The sequence below is a fragment of the Hirundo rustica genome, chromosome 1, assembly GCF_015227805.2.
Source record: "Hirundo rustica isolate bHirRus1 chromosome 1, bHirRus1.pri.v3, whole genome shotgun sequence".
NCBI classification, from domain to species: Eukaryota; Metazoa; Chordata; class Aves; order Passeriformes; family Hirundinidae; genus Hirundo; species Hirundo rustica.
Genome location: NC_053450.1, coordinates 37,183,245 through 37,207,281, shown reverse-complemented (window position 1 = coordinate 37,207,281; position 24,037 = coordinate 37,183,245). Strand labels below are relative to the sequence as shown.

Genomic DNA, 24,037 nt, shown 5'->3' with positions numbered 1-24,037 from the left:
TGTGCCCATCCAAATTTTGGGTTTCCATCTATTCAGTAGGAAGCCAGTCCAGCCTTCATCCCATCTGATTTCTCACCACGGCACTGCCAGGTTGGCTGCCTCCAGTTTATTTGCATTTGTTGGCAACAATGCTGGAAGTACTTAAGCCTGGGAATATCAAAGTTGATCTTATAATTCTGTCATTAACCTGACGTCCTGTGCTGTGCAATTTAAGGAGGCTGCCTTTACCGAGTATGCGTGTGCATTTAATTTCTTATTTAAAGTCAGGTTACTGGTGTCTTCTCCAGGATTAGTAAAAATATTGCTCTCTCTGAAAGTACAAATTGGGATAACGTGTCCTAAACTTAGCTAACCACTAGCTTCATGAGTAGTAGGAGTAGTAGTAGTCATGAATGCTGCATTCCTTTTTACAAGTTTTAGGAGCAAGTCATTCATGCTTATAAAGCATATATTTAGCATACTCATTGTATTGGTGGGGGCTTTTAAATCTGGGGGTTTTTTTGGCTCTCACCATTGCTGTGTGGCTTTTTTTTTAAGTGCCATCATTGAGACTTTGTTCTATTATTATTTTAAAAGAACTAGTGCCATCCGAATGTAAAATTTATGTGAAATGTAGCTGACACGCAGACAAGACCTACATATTTTAGAAGAAGAGTCAGTGCGTTGGAGGTCAGTGAAAGTAAAAAAGTCAGGTCCTTCTCCCATAAGATGATGATGTCCAGAAAAAAACAAAACAAAACAAATTGTTTCAGTTCCTTCTTTTTTTCTCATAGCTAAGGCGCTATGCAAATACAAATCCTCAGACAGGCAGATTACATGGCTATCTCTGTCCTCCTTTCTATGAAGAGATTTTCAGTTATATTAAGTCCTGTGTAAGTCTAATTAAGTGGATGGGAAGAAAAAAAATCTCTCTTACATTTTCTCCTGGAGCTGAACCCATATGTTGTCATTTGTGCCAGAAACTTTAATCTCTCCCTATGTAATGGCAAGTTTAATGCCACAGCAGGACAATTTTCCTGTATTTTTCTAAACTGTCACTCAGTGTCTCAGACCATCACATTCTGACATATAGAATTACTTTTTAAAAAACCCCAACAAATAGTATTTAATATTTTATGCATTTGGTGCTTTTTCTTACTTTCAAATTTCTTTCAGACATTTAATCTTTCAGCAATTCAATGTTTTTATATTTGACTTCACTTTAATTTTCCTCAAATCATTTCTACAATGCATTGCCACTAAAGTGCAGACAACAAGCATTACACAGGTGCATATATTAATCCATCCTGAGTTGTAAAACAAACACTAGTTAAATCTAGTGGGCTTGGCTGCAGAAATTAATATATTGCTATTGTATAGGCTGTTCAGTTCCAAACACTGTACAGTCTGTAAATACTTAAAAAGATGAGGTAGGAGTTACATCACCACATTGCTGAATGCACATTTTGCTCAATAGCACGCCTTGTTCTGTATGGATTTCTCTATACACTGCATCATACAAGACAGTTCATCGTATCTCAGTTATGTTATTTAATGACCTAGAAATAGCCTTATGCCTCCACTTTAAACAGCTATAGTTCAGATGCTAAATAAGTATTTGTACAATATAACGATTCTCATCATGTCACAGCAGTGTGGGGACAAATGTCTTTGTAGTGCCTAAGCAATCTCTGATCAACAAGCTCTGCTGTTTTAGCACAAGACAGTTGTCACTGTATGCTTTGAGCTCATGCTGTACTCCTTCCTAGACCTTACAGATCTCTTGAATTTTTACACATTAAATACAAGATTTTCACGGTGATGGATAGGTGGGGAAAGAGATGTTTCTAAAATAAACCTATTTTGCCAATAACTTTCTGAGTTTTCACTTCTAATCTTAATTCTTTTAATGTGAACAGCTTTTCCCCTTCACAGCATGTTTTCTCCTCTGTTTTCTTCATCTGTGAAGTTGCAGTTCTTCATGTGTCATGCTGAGCTTATAATTATGATGGTAAACAAAATTTAATTGTGGCTTAAGTTAACCAGAGACTGAGCTTTTGGCACTTTGCGTAACAGAGTAGAAGCATCAGAGTCCGATAGCAAAGGTCAGAACCCCATGTTACAATAGTGATGCAGCTGAAGCATGTGAGAAATGGTCACTTCTCAGCACACAGGATGTTTGCTACTGACCACTGCATTCAAAGACCTCTAAGAATCCTGGAAAGCAAGGCTGAAGTGTTACAGTGAATACAGCCCTCATGTCCAGTGAAGCCCAGAAGTTTTTTTATTTAAGACTGGTTGGTTTCTGCTCTGAGGATGTAGCTGGTTGGCCTCCAGACAGGACTTTTAATTTTATGGTATACCAATGAGTATAAAGGAACACTCTTTGTTCCGGCCTTATCCAACACTAGAGCTATGTACTGCGGTGCATATATGTGCACACACAAAGCAATTTAGAAATTCCCCCAGTTAGTACTCTGAATTGAAATGCAATAACTTCTCAATAGCATCCAGAAATCTTCCAAAACCTTCAAAACAGGAGGAGGTCTGACCTTGCCTGCAATTTCTTTGGTAAAAGCCAAGAGAGGAGGCCATGGTCTACCAAGACCCAGCTGAGTGGCTTATGACACAAATCACCCAACTAGATGCAAAACTGACCTGAAGATGAGGTTTGCACTCCAGAGTACCTAGTACTGCCTTACCTAGCAGGTAACTTGCCCCAAGGCTGTCTCTCAAGGTACTGAAACATGAAATAGGGTGAATGGTTATTTCCCAGCTGTATTCTTTCTTTCTCTGACAGTTGTGTCACACACAGGGGTACTCAAATGTGATTACAGTGATTCTTAAGAAGTAAACCATATTCCTGCTTTGAGACACTGATGAACCACTGCAGGGGTGATCTTTAGGGTTCAATAGGGTTTTTATTCAAATTTCACACTCGTTGCATTGAACAGCAGTAACAAGCAGGAACAACCGAAATCTACCAACAGGAATTTGTCTCCAGGTTTTCATTGGCAAAAACTTGACAGAAGATTTGACCAGCAAAGGACATTAGGAGGGCGATTAAATTTCTTTAGTTCTTTTAAGTTATCTTCAGTTTATCATAATCCAGCAAAAATTTGAAGCTGGTATTTCTGTGAGGGGAGGAAAATGAAAGGAAATCAATGATGCTTGACTTAAGAACATTTTGATCAGATAATGGTGCAGATAAAAATCTTTGAAAATAAATCTTCAAATAAGGGAAAATTGTATAAGATTCTCTTAGAAAATTGTCAAATGTACATTTACTAATATTACAGAATAGCATTTATGTTTAGATGAAATCAGAAAAAGCAAGCTAACAGGTTTGTGTAGATATTATTGGAGATTATCCCACTTCAAAATCTAGAATGAGATGCCAGATTATGAAAAACTCAGCCTGTTTAGAATGATATTAAGCCTTTTGATCTTCAACATGAGCAACAGATTTAAAAAGTATTTTTTAAAAATTTCCTCCTACTGTAATTTTGTAAGATCAAGAAACGTAATGTCAGTTAAATTATGGAAATAAATTACTTGTCTCTTGACATTATCTTATACAATCAAGTATTTTTCATGTTGTGCTTCAGAAGGAAGAGCTATAATATAAAAAATTCTCAAAAAGTGAAGAAGAATGTGGAGGTTGAAGGAAAAAATGCATTTCAATATTATTCCAAAGGTGTAATACTGCTTGTTTTTCAGAATTTTACTGAAAAATAAGAGCCTTTTGAGCTGATAAAAGTTTTCAAGTCAAAAACATTTTTTTCTGGGACTGTGCTGTATTTTCAGGATAGCATTATTACAGTGGAATAGATTTCCAAAATTATATGGAAGTATTTTTTTTTCCAATAATTTTAATCTGGAAATAAATATTTAATTTATTTCATTATGAGTGGTAAGAAGCATTTGATTTCTGCCTCAATTGTTAGTATTTCTTACTTTTTGAAGTTTGAAATCAAGTGGAAGTGAAGGAACAGTATTTCAGGTCACCATGACCAGTGTTAATGAGCATAATTTAATATTTGTTATGGCCAAACTGGGCATCTGAACGGAATCCAGACAGTCCTTGAGCGTTTGGGGACTTCAGTAAGCCCTCTGCCCTGAAAACCTGATGTGTCCTTCACCAGCCCAGACACTGGAGCAAGGAACTGACTCTTCTTTCCTTGCTTAAACACATTTGTACTCTGAATCCAGAGGTAAATGTGATCGCTTCATCCGAACAAGTACTTCCCATGGAACTCTTTATGACTCATGTGAAGGATGTAGGGTATAAGATGCCTGACATAGTGAATATATGACAAAACTCTTCTTTCCACAGAGTTTCTGAACATAGCATTGCTGCTACTTGAAAATTTGGAGTGATTTACAATGAGAATTCTCATTGTAACAAGCTGAAGAACACTCAGCCTTTCTGTAGAAATCTGTAGTGTAAGTTTAAGTCTGCCTGTGCTATAAATATCCTATGATGCCATTATGTCTCCACCGGTATTTGTAACAGGTTGTATTAATGGAAAGACAAAGCTCTCTGTCATTGCCTGCTGAAGTCAGAACAAATGAAATCCTCAGTGACTGAAGCTAGGCAAGGAAAACCATATATAGGCTCATGAATCCACTGGCTTGCACAAGGACAAGCCAAAAAAACCGTAGCACCTCATATAAAAAGCCTCTAAGTGCGGAATTAAAAGTTTATCTCTGGGAAACTGACTGCAGACTCAAAAGTTGCTCATTCCATTTTTTTGGCTTCTCAGTTTTCATGCTGATAAAAGTGAGCAGAGAGCTGAGGCCAGGTGCTGGGATGGTGTAACTGGCTGTGGTTCTGTGCACATCTCCAAAGAAATGATGATCTGTGGCAGCTGAGAATCTGCCCTTCTTTCTCTTCCCCTGTTAGAAAGAATCCTACCTGAAGGCAGACATCTTTTTGCATATTCATGTCCAGAATTTAAAGACTTGTAAAAAATTAGGGAAATACTTTGGGTTTGGATTTTTGCAAAACCCTTGTTCTTATCTTCCCCAGGATAGGGATGTTGAAGAAAAGGGGATATTTTAGGCTGGGTCCTTGAAGATGGATAACTTTAGTAGTGTCCTACCAGAGGACGAATTATTTCCTGAGAACATAAAAGCAGGATATTCCTGTGTTGTAATCACAGTGTGTTCATGTGTCCAAAAGTCATGTTGCAGCTTCCCAAAGAAGAGTCCCTGTCAGTAGCTCTAGAAGATCTGCTAGGGACTCAAGCTTATGTTCATAGTGGCAATATGAGCTATATAAAATGGGCTAACCTATAGAAGGGGACCTACAAATCTGCTCTGTGAAGGAAATGGAGACCTCCACCAGTAAGAATGCTTGAACTGTGCCTAAAATGAGACAGCTCCAAGTTCTAATGATCTTCAGCAACTGGAAAGTTCCTAAAGATCAGAATTTTTCAAATGCTGTAAGATGTAATTGGATATTTTGTTTCCTAAACATATGTAGCAAAAATACTTTCTTGATTTCAAGTCCACTGCTTACATGAGATATCAGATTTCATATTTACAAAAATATTTGAATGAAATAATTTACAATATGTACACATAAAAAGCATACCATATTTATTTTATTATTATTATTAAAGGCTGCCTCAAAGGTTCCCAAATCTGTTTACTTTGCTACATTTTCCCTCAGTATTAAAATGTACTTTTTGTTAGAGATCTGTGTTGGATGGCTGAACATGAAGTCACACCTAATGATGAGCATTTAGCATCCATTGAAAGAAAGTCAGTTTGAATCCTTCCAGAAATGCTCATGCTATCTTTCTCCAGCAGCTGTTGGGATATGTAGAGTGAGCACTCTCTGAGCTGCCAGTGAGAGAGCCTTTGAAATTAAAGATGAGAAGAGGGATTGACTAATTTTATATTTAAAAAAAAAAAAAAAAAAAAGTAGATAAACAGATTTTGCTCTCTGCAAGAGAAGGCCTATGTTCATTGCATGTCTGTCATCTCTAGGGAGTTTACTGGAACAAGGGAAAAGCAAAGCATAGCATGCTATAGACTCACATTTTTCGCTTGAAAACTGGAATTAGCTGCTTAGTAGAATTGATCAGCTCTGCCATGTTTACCAGTTGGATGCTTTGGGGCGTTTGGCTGTATGTAAAGGACAAGCTGCATATGTTAAATGGAAGGTCCTTTTTATGCCAGTTATTACATTTTAATAAAGATCTCACCAAGTTGCTGATAAGCATTAGAAAGGAACACAATACTCTTTCAGTCCCAGCAAGGAAATGTGGAAATTTTTTGCAGTAAGTCTGCCTTGAAGAGAGAGTAGCTGTTTCATAGTGGTAGATAGCAAAAAAATAGCCTAGAGCTAACACTAGTCATGCTCAAAACTTCCCACCAACATAGGCATAAATAGATCATGTAATATGTTGAATGTTTCTTCCTCTCATAAAATATGGACCTGGTCAAATGTACTAGCATTAATTTATGTTATCTTCATAATTTCATAAAATTTCAAGAATAATGCATCTGTAATATGTTTAAATTCTTTTTCAACTCCAAAAGCTTTTTAACATGGGAAATGAGTGAATGCTTCCTGAAGAGAGTGTTTACTACAGGTAATTTCTTGCTGTGACAAATATACACAGTGATTATGCAAAAATATGAAAGGGATTGCATGTACAAGACTAGATCAGAAAGACACAGGAACAGTGATGGTTCAGTGAGAGCTATGTGACAGCAGAGTTGGACTTGGCTCTCTCTAGGAGAAGCCTCATGCTGGAGGCTCCACTGACAGCTGCAGAACTGAAATTCATATCTCCTGGAAAGACAGCTGTGGCAGTATAAGATCAGCTGTTCCTTTACACCTCTGGCTCACAGCCCTGTCTTTAGCACATGCCTTCAAGGGTGTGCTGCATCAGTGGAATTGGCTGCGGGTCCCTGACTGCTGCTGTGCAAGATGCAGCTCAGCTCACACAGATGCAGGACAGGGCTCTTGGCAGGACTCTGTGCTCACCCTGCTGCTCTAAGCAAGATAATTTCACACATTACAATTTTCTTTAAACCTTCATCTATTATTATCTCTTCCTCAACAAAGAAACTTATAAATTCCTCAATCCTTGCATGGTCATACATATTTCTATGGAAAATTTGTGTACGATCAATGTGGTCAAAAGAGACTACAATGCTTTCAGTAAGTTTGAGGTGAAGTCCCAGCTGATGCAAATGAAGATGTTTAATGGGGGTGGAATTACAGCCTCCATCAAGACAATTTTACCATTGTCTTGATGGAGGCTGTAATTCTACCCCCATTAAACCGTGGCAGAAAGTGATTTTCCACTTCAAGAGAGTTTTCTAGGCTTGCAGAAAATTTCCTCAGTGTCTGAGCACTTTTTGGAAATTTTGTACATTGATAAAAACATTTGTCTAGTGACCTTGAAGAACTCATTTTTTCTCAAATACTTTTACTTCTCTTCTTAACTGTGTGGAACCTTACAATCAAATAAGCATTCCTGAATAGCAGGGGTTTCTTAATGCAAAAATATCAACCTCAAACACCACAGTCTTCCAAGGAATGTTGGAAACACTGAGAGAAATATTCAGCCTACTTCCTTCTCCCCTCATCTCTACCCCGTTCCCCCACTAAGTTTTGATTTCAGCAAATGGGCATTTTCTGAGGAAAAAAAGCACTTCAATTGAAATTCATCCAGTAGTTCTACTTCCCGGTAATTCAAAACTTCCTATTATTAGTTCAGGATGTGTTTTTCTGGTAGACACATATTAGACTATTAGACTATTCAAATGTACATTCTGATTTTCACTTTCAGCACACTCCCACTGTTACAAACTCTTTGCAGTGGAATCAGTTTAAAGCAAGGCCAAAGGGTAATAAAAATAATTTCCATTTCAGAGGAGGCTTTCTGACCGACTCCAATCTACATGCAATATAAATGCAGCTAAGCAAAAACATAACTAACACAACTACAACTACAATGCAAATATTCTTCAAATAGAAGATACATTTAGAAGGCCATTAGACTGGCATTTTTTCAAAAGAAAGGCAGAAGTATGAACATATATGTGATGCGCAAAGTACTTGATTGGTGTGTAAGGATTGCAGAGGAAAACAGCACAAATGTCAATGAACTGAAAATAGAATGCAAGCTTGCCTAGGCTTGTAGGGTAAGATAAATTTTATTCTTCTATTTTCCAAGAGAATTTAGAAGCAGCTTTGTATTAGTAAGTGTGCTCAGTAGCACATGTGTGCCCAGGGTCTGGAAGAAATGGTTTCCTGTGGCTTGGTGGGAATGTTTATGTAAATGGACACATGCAGTAGCTACAAAGGGTCCTAGTCCATCTTCTGTGTGAAGTTTCCTGAAGACTCCCATTAACAATCCTAACTTTGTTCAGTGTCACTTAGAAATACAGAGGAGCTGAACTGAATTCTGAGGAAACAACATCTACTCAGTACAGCACAGACAACACTGAACTCCTTGTGACGGCCCTTGCCTTTATCATATAATTTATCAATCTCCTTGCTAGGTGAAAAGAAAGCTGCAAGGAGACATTCCTAAAGAGATAAGGATTCCTGAAACTGTAGCGGAACTGAAATTAATTAATTGGTACAGATAAAGCTTCTGACTTAATTAATCACTGTGAGTGGGCTTCCCGCTAACATTGAAGACAATATCTACCAATCATTCTCTCTAAAAATAAAAGATTAACTTTTGCATTCAAAACCAACCAGGCAAACTTCTGTTTCTGTTGCTGGCCACTCTCTGTGCTTAAGCTGAGTCAATGACCACTGCAGAGTGGGGGCTGTAGTCATTTGCCACTGTGTGTGAAAGAGCTTCTGGGACAACTTTTCACGCACAAATAAATAAATAAATAAATAAATAAATGCTTTGGCCAGAAAAGCTGTATCTTATGGAAAATGTGATCAACTCGGTTTCCCTGCAAGATTCTAGCTTATGTTTATAGTGTATCACCCCACATATTGCTATCTGACATGGATATCTGTGTTCAAAGGATTTTCTCACCATCTTGTAATAGTTGCTGGTCAGGGAAGAAGGACTGCAAATACTAGAGCAGTTCAACCACAGCCATCAAATCAGCTAGCCACTATCTACTTTTTCCACTTTCCAACCTTCCAGCTATTTCTCTGGCTTTGATACTGCTTTCTCCTCTAAACATTAAAAGAAAAATAAAGCTGTGAAGTAAACCAGGTGTGCAAGGTGCGTATTCTATGGTGCTGAGCTCTTATAGCTAACAGTGTTAGGTATACAAACACACAAAATATAATTAACTATTCAAGAATTTCCCCCCTCCAATTTGTTATACATGCCTGAATGAATGTTAATGGGGTCACATAGCTCTTTGAACTGCTGCTGACAGAACAATAAAGAGTTCCTGTGGTTTTCAAGAGACAGCACAGTATAATTTTGCTTGCTTTGCAAGGGCATTCCTTAATGATATCATTATACCCTCTAAACTCCTGGTCCACTCAGAAACTCACAACACTTCAAATGACAAGTTACCTTCTCTTCTCCCTGGGAGAATTGAATCTCAATTATAATTTATAATGTGTTACTTACTCAGTGAATATTCTTTTCCTGTGCCTCTGAGAGGTGCAAACTATGGTATTTTAATGAAGCACCCCTTTTTTATAGCCTCTCTACTCTAAAACTGGAACAACAGCATTTAAAGAGCTAGACTTCTTACCCAGTGTGCTGAGTGAGGAAGGCAAATGAATTCCATTTGAACTATCTTAAAATACAATGAAAATAGCTTAGATTTGTCTCTGTTCTAGAGGTAAGTTATGCCTTGCCTGAGCAGTATTGCCTGAGAACATATAAATAACCTTACTAGTAAATTCCTGCCATTTGTGATAAAATTAATTCAAATGTTTGAAGTATTTTACCTTGACTGCCTGCACTACTTTGAGCTTGCTTATTTTGCAAAGATATTCTATGCATATTAGCTCAGGAATGTTTGTTAAACTAGCAAAATAAGTGAACGTTGCTTTTAGCTTGAGTAAATTTATTTGGTATCTACCTCAAAGGATTGCCCAGCTTTGTGCATGTATATAGGAAAACAAAAACAAAAACAAAAAAAGGAAAAAGCAACCCTTTGTAGTAGTGCATTCCTTTTCTTTGTAGCTGATGCAGAAAGTACATCTGTAAGATGCCAGGTTTAGACAGAAAAAAACAAAAAATCAGGAAATAAGCTTGCATGCTTCTAAGAGATTTTGCAAATTAGTCCTCTGATGATTTTTTTTTTTTTTAATTGGAAATTTTAGGTAATACAAACTCTGTAATAACACCAGAACATGATTTTCAGAACTTATCTTTTAACAGCAGAGTGTTTCATTGGACACTCGCATTGCTGAAAATAAATAGATGAATTAAAGGCACTTCCAAGCAGTTAGCTGTCAGGCTGCAGTTTCCCCTCAGAGCAGTATCTCAGATCCGAGTCTGCTCAAATTGCCCTGGACTGGTCAGTAAATATCTGTGCCTCTGGCATAAACATGGGCAAGCAATCAAGGATTTCAGTGCAGTGAATGCTCAATTATGTCAGCAGCATAACAAACCTGATTGTGGTAACCACAGGCAAAAATCCTTGTCTCCTTTGTCTTCTGTATTTGGGAGGCGGTGTCCAAGCCCAGAGAGCAGCTCCATGCCACCTCTCCCCAGACCCCGTGTTTTCAAGGCAGGCCTGTTTGATCTGGGCTGCTTGGCAGACTAAAAGAAGATGTGAAATAACTCTTGGCAGGAACATTTCACTAACGATGAAACATCTGTTGCTTTCTGTGTAGATTACATCCTTTTGAGAAACCTGTCACCTCAGTAGGGACAGATTTGGAAGATGTGACATAGGTGAAGACTTTCAGCCCTTCTGATTTCTTTGCCATTCAGCTGTTGTTGCATGTGAAGCAGATCTAGCATCTTTTAAAAAATTCAAAATGCTGTTTGTACATTATAAATGCAGCAAACCGCCAACTTGAAAATTGTCTTTTTCTTTTTATCTACCTTTTTGTACTTGCAGTCATGAGCTGACTTTTCCCCTGCATTTCCCCAATCACTAAAACACAGCAGAGCGCTTAAACAAGCTGGAATATTGTTACACTGCCATGATGGGAGATTTTGTGAAGCAGAACAGTTAATGCCATCTCTCTCTCTCTCTCTCTCTCTTTTTTTTTTTTTTTTTTTTTTTTTTCCTGGATGAGTTTTGGGGTTTTTTTGGTTGGTTAGTTGGGTGGGGTTTTTTGTTCTGTGTCAGAGTGAGGTAGATAAGTTCCACAGCAACACATCAAACATAAGCTTCCTGTTGGGAAGTAGTTCATTAAGTAACTGAAGATCTGCTTCTGTCCAATATGGTTAAAATGAGCAAACAAACAACCACTATCTCTCCCTGATCTCCCCCAAAAGAGGGAAAAAACACATCCTGGAATGAAATAAAAATGTCTGAGCCAATGCTATGTAAGCCAACAGGAAATCATTAGATATATACTGCCCACCCTCTCTAAGCTACGCATTTCATTTTGAAACAAATCTGTACTTGGAGGCATCAATAATTATTTCCATTTATTTTCTGCTTCAGCGATATGTAAAGCTGCAGTTTTGATATAGCTTGCCAAATGCCTCTGTTGATTTACATAAAAGGTTCACAGGAGGCAGAAATATTTGCCTGAGGGATAAAAATAAACATATTCAAGCAAACAAGATGCTCGTAAAAATGCAGTAAATTCTGAAATTCAGTGGAAAACTGACAGTATTTCTCCCTGTGCTTATCTAAGCATGACCATGGCAGAGTTTGGTGGATCAAAAGCATGGAGCATTCAGTCATCCACACTGATCTATCACCTGCTCCTTAGAGGCACAGTCGATGCTTTTGCAGAGGACAGAGTGTAGGCCTGGTGGGTGTGAGCAGGAGTTGTTGAGCTGAAGGTCTATTTTTCCTCTTTTAATGCTGGAGTGAGCACTGCTGATAGGAAGGGCAGGGAGGGGAGAACCACAGAGCCTTTTTCTCCATTCTCCTGAGCAGACACATAAACACTGGGTTCAGGGAAACCAATGACTCTGACCATGAGATGAAAGGTGGACTGCAGCACCATTACTCGTGACCAAAAACCAGGAACAGCAAAACACCCCTGAATTCCCCAGCTGTGCTCTGTCGGAAAACCACACAGTCTTCCCCAGTGCTTTTCAACTTTGCAGGAGTTCTGCACAAACCACAGGAATCAAAAGGGAGGGAGTTTCATCCAGACCCCTCCTGCTACTGCTGCGCTCTACCTGGCTTCCTTTGAGGAGCGCATGGAAAGCTCACAGCGGGTCCTCTCCTCCAGGTGGGCAAGTGGCTGTCAGTCAAGGCAGCTGCTTCATAACAAGCTTACTGTCTCCCTCTGAACACATCCAAAAACACCACACTCCTCCTCTCTTTTATCTCCTTAGCCCATAGGTTTTTGTGGGTTTTTTAACAGATATGGAAGTGTAAACAAAAAAATTAAAACCCTTACTTTGTATTTGCTGTCTAGGTTTTTAGTCTTTGAGGTGCTTGCTTCAAGATTTTGTTGGCTGCCATGAGCGCTGGAAACATTTTCTCCCCATTTGAATAAAAGCCAAGCTTTCATACATATTACAGGATCTTAATGCTCAGTCTTTAAGAGAATCTTTGAAAATCACGAAGTTCATTGCCAGTGCTGATTCTGTGTCTCCACAGAATATGTTTTGCATGGATCCTCCCTTCCCTGCAAGGTCCACTTGTGAGCTGGCTTCTGCCTCTGGCCTCACAGAAGAGACAACGTTGGATACGGTTGTGATGGCAATGGGGTGGTGGTTAGGTTGGATGGAGGAGAGATGGATGGAGAGGCACAACCTCTCTCAGCCAAAAAACCCCACAAAGCATCCGTTGCCCTAAGCAAGGTTTTGTGATCAGCCCCATCATATCCCATCACCAGATTCACATCAGAGTCCTTTCTAACTGGAAATGATGTTTATTTTCAGTTAAAGTACTCATTACAAAAGACATCCTGATTTGGATGTAGTCAAAAGGACTCTCTTTGGTGTAACAGAGGTACAGAGATCTTCAATGCTCACTTTTGCAGTGACAATGAGGGGTGTTTTTTTCACTCAGAGTGGAAGGTTAATATTTAGTAACCTTTTTCTCCCTCTTACATGAGAGAAACAGGGCTTACCTTGAGCATGAAGTGCTACGTTGCCATTTGCTCACACTAGCACTGAGGAATGCCAGAACAGCAAGCTTGATTTTATTGCCACTTGAACACCTTCTGAATTCCATGAAATGGGGATAATTGGACAGGGAAGAGCCTCACATTATTGCTGATTTTGCTGGAAAAACAGTTCATCTTGTCCATTAAAAAATAGGAACAATTTGATTTGCAGACCATAAATTGGGAAAATTGTTCTAATGTTATTAGAGCCCTTACTCTTCCTGTTGAAAGACCAGTTCTGACCAGAAAGGTGGTGTTCTATCAGCCACTACAAGATCTTGCCTAGGAGTACAGCAGATCCTCCACCACCTGAGCTATGCTACTGAAGGCTTTCAGAATTATTTGAAGTTGTGTGCTATCCCTAGCTGGATTTCCTGGGCAGTTTGCAGCCACCACTTGCTGAAAATTCAGTGACCTTTCCTAAACAATAGTCCAGACAGTTTTCAATCTTACTTTATTCTAATTTTCAAAGCTCTGCATGGCTAGAAAACAAGATCTCCTACTTGTTCAGTTCCACTCTGTAGCTTTTCAAATGCACGATATGCTCCTTCTGCTCTAAGCTCTGTTGTACCCTGGGTTTTTTGTTCAAGTCTTTAACACTGGCAGCAATGTGAGGCTAGGAGGAAAATTAACATGTACAACTTTCAAGGAAGCACACATGTTCCTGTACCAGAACAAGGAGTTTTTGAATAGGAAAAGGTCTAAATGAGGCACCTAGCAGGGTTTTGTTATCTGTGTGGTCCTTGTACCTCCACACACAGCTATTTTATCACAAAAAAAATGTATTAATAAAGCATTGATCCATAACCGTGTCTGCAGTGTCTTAGTGTGCTATAAATGGAGGAGAACAAAATGTATTTTTCAAAGGTGAAAACAGGTTAAATAAAGTGTTTAATCAAATAACCTGTATCCTGATTGCAATGATAGATCTCAAAGGGAAGAAAAAAATGTTTAAATGAGAACTCTGCATCCTCTATGGGAAAGGAAGAGTGGATAAGCAAACATCACTGAGGTTGAACCCCTGGTGTAAGTGGAAAGGAAAAAAATGTTTTAATTTGAAAAGCGACTGTGCGCTATCGAGAACTGGTAGTCAGTTTTTGTACTCTGCCTTGTATTCCACCCATCAGGACTTTAAAGCCCCCTGCAAAACAAGAGAGATTTTTGCTGAAACAGCAGTTTGTCAGCAGGCAGCTGGGCTTCAGGGCACTCAGTCAATGGCACGGCAATTATCCACAAAGAAGAACAAGTAACCTCTAATTCTTTGGGTCTTAGTTGCCTTTCACCTCCCCCACCTTCTTCACAAATAAAGGACTAAAGAAAGGAAAATAAACCTAAAAATGCTCTCTTTCTTGTCAGAGGCAAGGGCTGGGGGGGAGGAAAAAAATACATGTGCATTTTCTCCAGTTTTATTTTCCAAATCCTATAAAAAAGGAAGCTCCAGAGTAAGATTAAGGAAATACAGGGTATAAATGCATCTTCTTTTCCTAAAATAGGTCTTACTTTTTGCTCTTTGCATCCTTTTAAAGTCCATTTCTGGGAGGTGCAGCCTGTATATAGGTTTTAGGAATCCCTGTGAGATTCAGGAGCTGGGTCATTCCCTCTGGGGGAGTGGAAAGAGAGGAGGTGCTGTGGTGTAGAAAGGTGGGCTCAAGGTACTGTGGGAGTTCATTGCAGTGGGTGCAGATGTTGGCAGATGGTTTCAGCAGAGGTGAGGGGTCCAAAGATGGACAGCTGAGCAGCCACCACTGCCAGGACATCAGTGTTTGGGGTTCCTGACCATGGATTGGTGAGGAATGGCAGTGGAGAGCCTGGGATGGAAGAGCAGGGAAGCTGGGAGGTTTAGGCAAAAGGAGGTTTGGAGCAGAAGGTTAGAATTGAGAAGACTTGGAGTTAGGTGGTACTCTAGATGGCTTTTGTGTTCAAAGAGGGTGGATGGTCTGGTATGCACTGAGAAGTTTTATGAAACTCTGATCCAAGATGGATATGTGCAATTAGAAAGAAATAGGAACGGGATCTTTGGAATGATAAGAGCTGTGGGCCGTGGTTCAGTGAAATGGTTAAGGGATTCCCAGGGTTGTTAGGCCAAAAGGGATAGACAAAGCTTAAGAGGTTGTGTGGGGATATCTATGGTACATCACTCAGGCGTTCTTGCAGTGGACCTGGTCTGAAATGGGGAACACACATCACATCCTTCGACAAAGGAGCCTTCCTTTTTCCATACCACCAGGGCCACTAGGGTCTGTCAAGTGGTTTACAAGAAGCCTGCAATGCAATTAAGCATTTAATATTTCATAATACTGCACAAAGTGTATATCTAGACCTTGTTGATAACCCTAAATATAGAAAGGAGTGTTGTTTAAAACAGGAGTGGGGATGTAGAGGTTATCCTCCCTTTATCACCCTCTCAATTAGCATGTGAAGCCAGAAGGATCTTAACACTACATCCGAAGGAAAATATCACCAGTATTTTAAGTAGCTAGCATCCTTTTGAACAGTCAAGGGGCGCTTTCTCACTCCCCAGATCTTCTTCTGGCAACAGTGCTCAGCACCAGCTGGTCTCCATCACTCCTAGGAGTGTCTTTCTAGTACCAAAAGCTCACAGGACCATATTTACTGAATCATCATTTTTTTTCTAGCACAGTTTGTGTGTATTCGTACATTACAGTTCCTGGAAAAAAGGTCAGGACTATGATTTTGAGTAAGCTAATTGGAGTTGAAAGCAGTGTCAACTCCAGAACAAGTTCTGAGGACAGCTGTGTGCGTGCGTGTCTCTGCTGCAGTACCCCACTCTCTACCAGTCAGCCTCCTAGAATTAAAAAGCCCACAAATTCATAAGCCTCTTAACATAATGTAAGCACTAAGGTATTTCTTTGTATTTCCTCTTTTACTTACTGAGACTGGAAGGATTTCTGCTTTGAAATCTCCCCTAACAATTGGTTGCATATGCTTCTGTATTCCTGAATTATTTGTTTTTCTCACTTCTTGATCTGGAGCCTTCTTCAGGTGGCGGTAACAAACAGGCTAAAACTTTAATCTGCCACATGTTTATTGTAGCTGCAGCCATTAAAATAGGAACAATATACTGGTTCATAGTTTAATCAATACCCTTAGCTCTTTATCTACCTTTGGATTTTATAAATTGAATTGTCAATACTATGGTGCAGGTACATTTCTTGAAGTTCATCAGAAGATTTGAAGGCATGTGTGGCTATTTTAATCTAGACTTAGAAAATACTTGTGCTACTCTATTTATTTTGCTCTTTATATCCTCCAATTCAAACCTCCAAAGTCCCCCTCCCTCCCTCCCAGCAGTACTTTGCTGCTGGGGTCCTTCACGGAGAGCTAGAAAATTATTTCACCACATGCACATATACCCCAGACTGGAGAAAAGATGGTTGCCACTTGGGCTTGTAAAGCTTTTGACATGCCTTAGAGCATGGGGAAGCAATTGTGTTTTCTAGCTTTTGGACTAAGAGTGTGAGGGGTGAAAAGCAAGACCCCTTTTGTAGTCATAGTCCTAGCTGCAGGAACTTTTCACTGTAAATCCAGTATTAATCCCCTGTTCATTTCTAAACACGCTTACACGGCCCATGAAATGGCACTGTGCAGCAGTAGCCACCTTTCTGACAGCAAAAATTGAGGTACAAACAGCAGTCTGTTCAGATATTTTTATAAATATGAACATATATCCATACATGTGCATATACATAAGGTGATGGTGGCTCTGGAGGACTCTTCCAGCTATGATGTTCTGTTGCAGCTCCAGTGAGCTCTTTGCAGACCTCTCTCTCTGTTACTGGCATTGCTGCAGGACTGTCAGGAACATGGATCAGCCACCTCAGTTCATGCTCTCCAAGAGCCCAAAGGCCCTGTGGGATCAGCTGTCATCTCAAAGTGGCACATCCTCATGAATACACTGGTGCATTCCTGTCACTGTAATGTCAGCATAAATGTTATGGGAAAAATTGCACAAAGACAACTTTCCTGTACAAGCAAAGTTTTACCCATGGCCATGCAGAGCTTCTGTTTTGTCAACAGCTGCATGACAAATATACAGTCATACAGACTGGTTTTTTTCTCAATGAGTAAATTTCTAATTTTGGAATGCACCTGTGGTCCATTTCTATGTATGCATGTGTGTGTGTTTTGTTAATAGAGGTCTTTAACAAGAACTTCAAGTTGTTGCCTTCTGAAGAAGCAGCACAGTAGAAATTTCACAGCTGACTTTACAATAAACTTATTCAAATATGCCTCAGACAAATTTTTGGCATGGCTGCCATTATTTTCATTGAACCACAGTTTTACAAATTTACATATATCTAAACTAAGAATAATAAGAATAACATGCACCCAGCTTTCCTTAGGCCGTATACAATTAATTCAGTCATATACCAGGTATTTCAATTTCCAGTGTTGCAGGTACTTCATAGCACTTGATGTTTTAGGCAGTTCTTTTTTCCTTCTTCGAATATTGACAAGATACCCTACAGGGAAGGAGCAAAAATACTTTGATTCACGAGTTATATTTTGCAATAGATGCAAAAATATGGAATAGAAACTTCCTTTTTCTGAAGTTCATAAAACCAAGAGTCATTTTCTCTGGGGTCATTTTGTCTTCCACCCACTAGCTTAAAGAATTTGTATCCATTTGAATTTTGCCAACAGCAAGAGCTGACAAGTAAATGTAGCGCGTACGTGAATTCCCAGAACTGACAACAAGGGCAAATCTTTTGCTGACTTCAGAACCAAAGATTTCAGCCTAGTAAGTAATTTTGAATTTTTTGCCCTTCTCAGACTTCATAGTAAAGGGACTGGACACAAAAATGTGAATCCAGGAATCTATTGTTACCATCTTTTTGAACTGGTGATACCCATTTATAATTTCAACGGTTAATGCAGTTATTACAGGAAAGAGTACTATTTCACATCAATAAAATTCATGCATTTTTCCTCTGTTGGCTAATGTCTGTCCTTCTTTCCAGCTGTGATTTACATTTACTACAACTTGCAAATGAGTAAAAAACTTCTGAAATAATATTATTGTTATTTCAGATGTATATACAATTATTCAAAAAAGTGCAGAAAAAAACAAAACAAATTTTAAAAATCCATACTTTTTTAGGAACTGAGAGTGAGTAGCTGTAATTAAATAAATGCTCTTTCCGTTGCAATGATGCTTTGTTTCTCACCTCCTTCCAACTGATGCCTGGGCAGGGTAGAACAGCAGGACCGGAGATGTACATGAGAGGCTAAAGTTGTACAGGCGATAGTTGTTCAAGATATCGTGGGATTTTTCCCTTTTCCCTGTCCCTGGTAAATCATTCCACAGGAACTTGTACTTGTATGAATTTATTTGGGGGGGACATTGTTTTATCAGAAGACTGTCTCCCAGGGAAGGAAGGTAGCTTGTTTCTTGTATTTAGTACCACAAATTTTTAACACCTCTCTGCACCTAGGAAAGGATATGAGATCCAAGGACTAAGAGGGTATTCCTGGGAGCACAGATGTTATCAGTTCCAGGGTGGACAACAGAAGGAACTCCCTCAGGGAGACCCTAAGGGAAGAGTCTAAGGGACTTCTTGAGAGACACCCATCCTTCTTGCTGCTCTGCTGAGCCAGTCTCCTCCCTGTTTACCAGTGTGCTTGCTGGAATAACTGCCTCTCCTCAGAGGTCTGGAGGACATGATTAAAAAATGTAGCTCCCAAGAACACAGATGTTCTGCTTTCAGCATCCAGTCACTGGTATTTCTGCCAAATGGTCTGTCATTTCCTGGGCAGATCTCAAGAGGGCTGAGTTCTGCCATGTAGCCTTGTTTGTGTTCAGTGCTCCTCTTCAGCTGGGCAAAATCCCTCATTTTTTGCCTGAGGCTCATTAACCTGGGTTAATAAACTCTCATTATCCAAGGTTTCCTCAATCGACTGCTGAATTGATGATGAGCCTTCCAATACATGGCAACATCAGAGAGAGAGGTTTAACATCATGTAATTAAAATCCCCATTATTCTAGCATGAAGGTGACTGAACTGACACAGAGCAAACTATGCCTACTAATTCAGAAAATAATGATGCAGAGTGAAAGCACTCAGCGCTTCTCCCATCAGGAGGTCTTCCTATGCCTGTGCAGGACACAGCCTAAGGAACTTCAGATGATGGGAGAGACAAAAAAGTAGTTTAAAACTAGAGACCGAGTCAAGAGAGGTACACAGTACCTTATCTATACTGCAAGAGAAGAGACAAAAGACGACTGAGATAATCAACTTAAGACCTGGTTGTGAGCTAAATGAGATTGATGTGAAGGAAGTAGTGCTCCTTCAGGTATGGTGTGGCACATCCACACAGCGTCAAGTAGAATACTAAATTAGGCTATGCGTAGTCAAGGGATGCACTCTGTGATGAGGGGTAGGCATGACTTTGGTACTCTTGTCTTGTTGACTCATTTCCTTCCCTTTTACAAGTCAAATTATTTTTCTGAATATCAAGTACATATTACTGTCCTGGGCATGTGTCATCGCTTTCCTAGTGAAGTTTGGAGAAAATCTTTGTTATTGAGTTGTCTTTGAGAATGCTGATTTATAAACTACATATCTCAAAAAAACGTAATTAAGTAGTACATCTGCTGTATTTTTTCCTCAGGAATTTTAGATCTTTGTGTCTCAAGTGAACTAGAGACTGTAAAATTATTTTAAATGTATTAAATGTATTAAATGTATTAAATGTCCCAGGCAAAATGGTTTCAAGCAAAACAGCCGTGACAAGAAAGAAAATGAAGATACTTAGATATGTATTCATTATATCAGAAATTGAACTCAACAGGGGATGGTGCAATTTTCAAGTGATAATAACCAGCCCGACTAATTCAAAGTAGTCTGTTAATATTGGTACTAAAGCAAAACTTTTTTCCTTATCTGCTCATGTCCAGGCAGGTACCATTTTCTGGTATCAACAGAGAATGATGGATTTTTAAGAGTAGATTTGAATTTATTTGCAATCAAGGCTATTTGCCAATGGGGTTACAGGATTGCTCAAGTCAGTTCAACCAAGCAGCTCTAGGCATTTAAAAATTTGGATCAATTTAAGAATATCAGTACATTTCAAAGTTAGTTTGTCCAGATAACAAGTGTTAGGACTACTGGATAATAAAACAAAAGCATCCAATCAGGAACAACTCCAACTTTAGACCCACCCATGTTATAGCCATCTGAAAGAAATGAGAGAAATGGGAATAAAAATATTCTGACAATTTTTCCTCAAGTGCCCCAATTCCCTGGGTCCTGGTATCTCCCCCTCCCCTTGCGTGACTCAATATGTCCTGGCCATGTGAGCAAAACGAAATTGCCTTTATTACATTTCTGAATGAAAAACAGATGCATCATTTGGTCAATTTACATTTCCCTTCCAATAATATGGAACCCACATGAGAATGGGTTCTCCAGTAAGATCTAATGTCTTAAAATAAACTCAGCATTCCAGGCTTTCATAGTGCCCAGACCTACAGTCTTGCCAGGTTTCATTGCGGTCTCTTTCTGCCTGGATGTACGACGTGTAGTTTTTTGGGGCTTTTTATTTAAGTAGGAGGATCTACCTCCACTTCCCAGCCAGGCAAAAACAGTTTCCAGTGTATAATTTATAAATAGGCTTGAAGGACTTCAGCTTTGTCACAAGAGGGGGTAGGAAATAACTTGAAAGGAGTGTTTATTTCAACCCTCAGCCAAAAGACTTGGGTTGACCACTAACAGCTGACCCTAGTTCTGCCCCCTCAGCTGTACCCAAGCTGCATTTTCACCTGTTTCCAGATTGGTTTTAGAGAAGCATTTTCTGTTCAATTTCTATTTGCGTTCACTTTGTATGGGCCAGGTCTTGTTTAATGCCTTCTTGTATAACACTGAAAACAAAAGGAAGAATAGGATTGCTTCCCAGTTTCCAAGGTTTTCAGTTAGGCATGTCTGCTTAGCACTAGAACTTCACAGCTTGCAGCTCCTCTGCGTCAAACAGCAGGAACAGCACTTACCCTCTAACATGTATTCAAGGCATATGCCTGAACTGCACTGAGGGTCTCTGGTTTCTGGATGGATTTTGAATATATATCAGTTATAGAGTTGTGAATAATAGCTGTATTTTCAGTATCATTACTAAAATCAGTAACTGAGAGAGATTATCACAGAATACTGGTCTAAATGGATTGCGGCTCCAATCTAAGTTCCTCTGTGCTATTACAGCGAAGGTGATCTGGAAATCAAATTGCAATTTTACACTTTACATATCACTTTTTCCATGTAAAATACGTGCCATAAGTTTAATAATTAAACTGACTTATACTGTGCCTAATTAAAATTCATCCTCAGGGTGACAATAGGATACCTGCAGCAGCTTAATATGGGAGACATCTACATAATGCAGCAAAAGCACATGGCTGGCAGGATGATGCAGACTTTTTTTCCTGCTACACCTGGTTGTATCTTTTTCTTCCCCATTAGTTTAATGGACAGTTCAGCACAATCCAACAAATATTCCACTGGACAAAAAAGACACGTATATCATTAGACCACCTTGCCCAGGCTGTTTTGTTCAGATTCTGACATAAATAAGTACTTAAATGCCCAATAAAAGTAAAATATTATCTTGAATTTTGACAGTGATTCCTACTGAAGACAGGTCACATGGGTGGCACAACAAGGAGTATTATTGGGTGTTCATGAGTTCACAGGGCAAAAATGTTAATGACATTGAATAAGTTGTTTATTCATTGTGGCCACAAACCATGCTGAATGCTTCATTACACTCTTAATGATTAGAGATGAACAAATTGATTTTCTAAGTCATTGTCCCAGTATTACAGTTGGAAAAGCGATTGTTGTGGATCAAAACAAAACAGAAAACATCCAGTTCATTCTTTGACTTGCAGAAGGCTTCATGCCATTTTTGAAGGTTTCTTTCTCCCTTTTCACATCACACAAGCTATGTATCAAAACAAAACTTAAAAATAATTTTGTATGTGTATTTGCTTGATTTTGTCAACTTTTTTTTTTTTTTTTTTTTTTTTTTTTTTTTTTTTTGCAAGGTGCTTCATCAGACAAATACAAGTCATTTCAGCCAATCTTTTGCTTCTTCAGTGAATAAACCACTTTCTTAACAAATTTTGACCTCATGGGTCTTGTCTCTACAGTTGAAGCAGACAGATGATCTATCACCCCACTCAGTGGTGCTAGTCTGAAAATTGGATAATTTCTCTGGTGACAACCACCTGAGCTAAGAAAGCCCCCTTGAGCTGTGTGCATGTACATTATTTGAAATATGTTCTCATGTCGGTGTTGCTGTGTAGCTGTGTAGCTTTCCTGAACAACTTTAGACTCAGACAGCAAATGCTTGATGTTGCTAGAAATTATCCTCCAAAAGAAATGTTTTTTTATTGTTGTGGTCCAGCTGTACTACCTGAAACAAATTGGTACCCAGTTGTATCACCTTGCAGTGTTAAAAACTAGATAGCATTGGGTGGAAGACTAGATGTCCTTCACTGAGGGATGCAGCTTCGATGTGGCCTTGTTGTCAGCAAAATCATTTTTTGTTTGCCTATCTAAAGGGTTAAATAGTACGCAAGGATGCTTAAGTGTTATAAAGGGCTTCCTGTGGTTTCCCAGTCTGGAGATTGTTTATTTTGCAGAATAAATAGTATTGCCAGGGCCAAGGGAGAGCAGCATTTAAGTGCTCCCTGCAGATCAGGAAACAGAGAAATCCTGAGGCAGAGGGCTGACCTGTGGTGAGGATATTCATGTCTGGATTGTAAGGGAAGGTTGTGCATATGCCCTAGGTAAGCAGGGGCGACTGTACCACATTGCTGCTCTCAACGAAGCGCTGCAACCCTCCAGCATTCCGGAAGGCTTCAGTGAATTGCTTCCACTAAGAGGCTGAATTAAGCTTTATGGGTGTTGTGGGTTGTTGATTTTTTACATAAACCCAAAGGGTTTTATGGATGAGACATTCTGTTTTAGAAGAATAGATTTTTTTTTAACGACTGCTTGTTTCTATCTTCACCTGTTCTGGTACTGTACAGAAAGTGTGTTGAGTAGCTGGAAGTGCAACTGTGGTTTTAGTGGAATTTTTAGAAAATAAATTTTACTGCATTCCCAGGAATAAAGACAGCTACAAAAATAAAGAGCACTCTAATAAGGGATGTATTCTACCTCCTAGAAGTTACTGTAGTCTTCATGATCTCTTCAGAGTCAGCATTTCCCTCTAGCATTTTAGGCATATAACAAATTGTGGGGGATTCTTAAATATATTGTATATTGGTAAACTGAGATAGGTTTAATAGCCTTTTCAATTACTTTACACTGAGTTGTACTACACACTTGCCAGTATCAGGAGGTCTAGAAGTGCTGTTGCAGAATGTCGCAGAGTGGCAGGTGCTGAGCTTTCAAATGGCAAGTGCTTCTAGGTGAAGTGACAGGCTGTTGTTTCCCCTTTCCTTGCAAATTGTTTTCTTACAATCAATCATCAACTTTTATTCAACCCTTTTTCACCTCAGAAAGCCCACACGCCTCAGGCTTGGAAGTGAATCTAAAAAGGAAATGTCAGCCTAATGAAAAACAAGCAAGTGTTTTGAAAACTCACAGTCTGTACTTGTAAATATTCAACACCAGAGTGCTGAGTCAGGTCAGGTTCTCAGGTAGTCCAAGGAGATCTGCTACAGTTGGGTCCTGAGGTCATTGTCACACTGTGAAATCTGCTCAGCATCTCTCAGCTCCAAGGATGACTTGCAAAATTGTCTACTATATATGCAACATAACCAATGTGATCATAAAGATCCTGGGGTTTTTTTAAATAAGTTTTTATTCCTTGTTGTTT

The 24,037-nt window shown here is 39.2% G+C and overlaps 1 protein-coding gene across 2 annotated transcripts in view; it reads left to right on the top strand.

The window, feature by feature from the left end:
- The window catches only part of CLVS1 (clavesin 1), a 98,802-nt gene that overhangs the window by 36,466 nt on the left and 38,299 nt on the right, over positions 1-24,037 (top strand). The gene's annotated exons all lie outside the window — the stretch shown is intronic.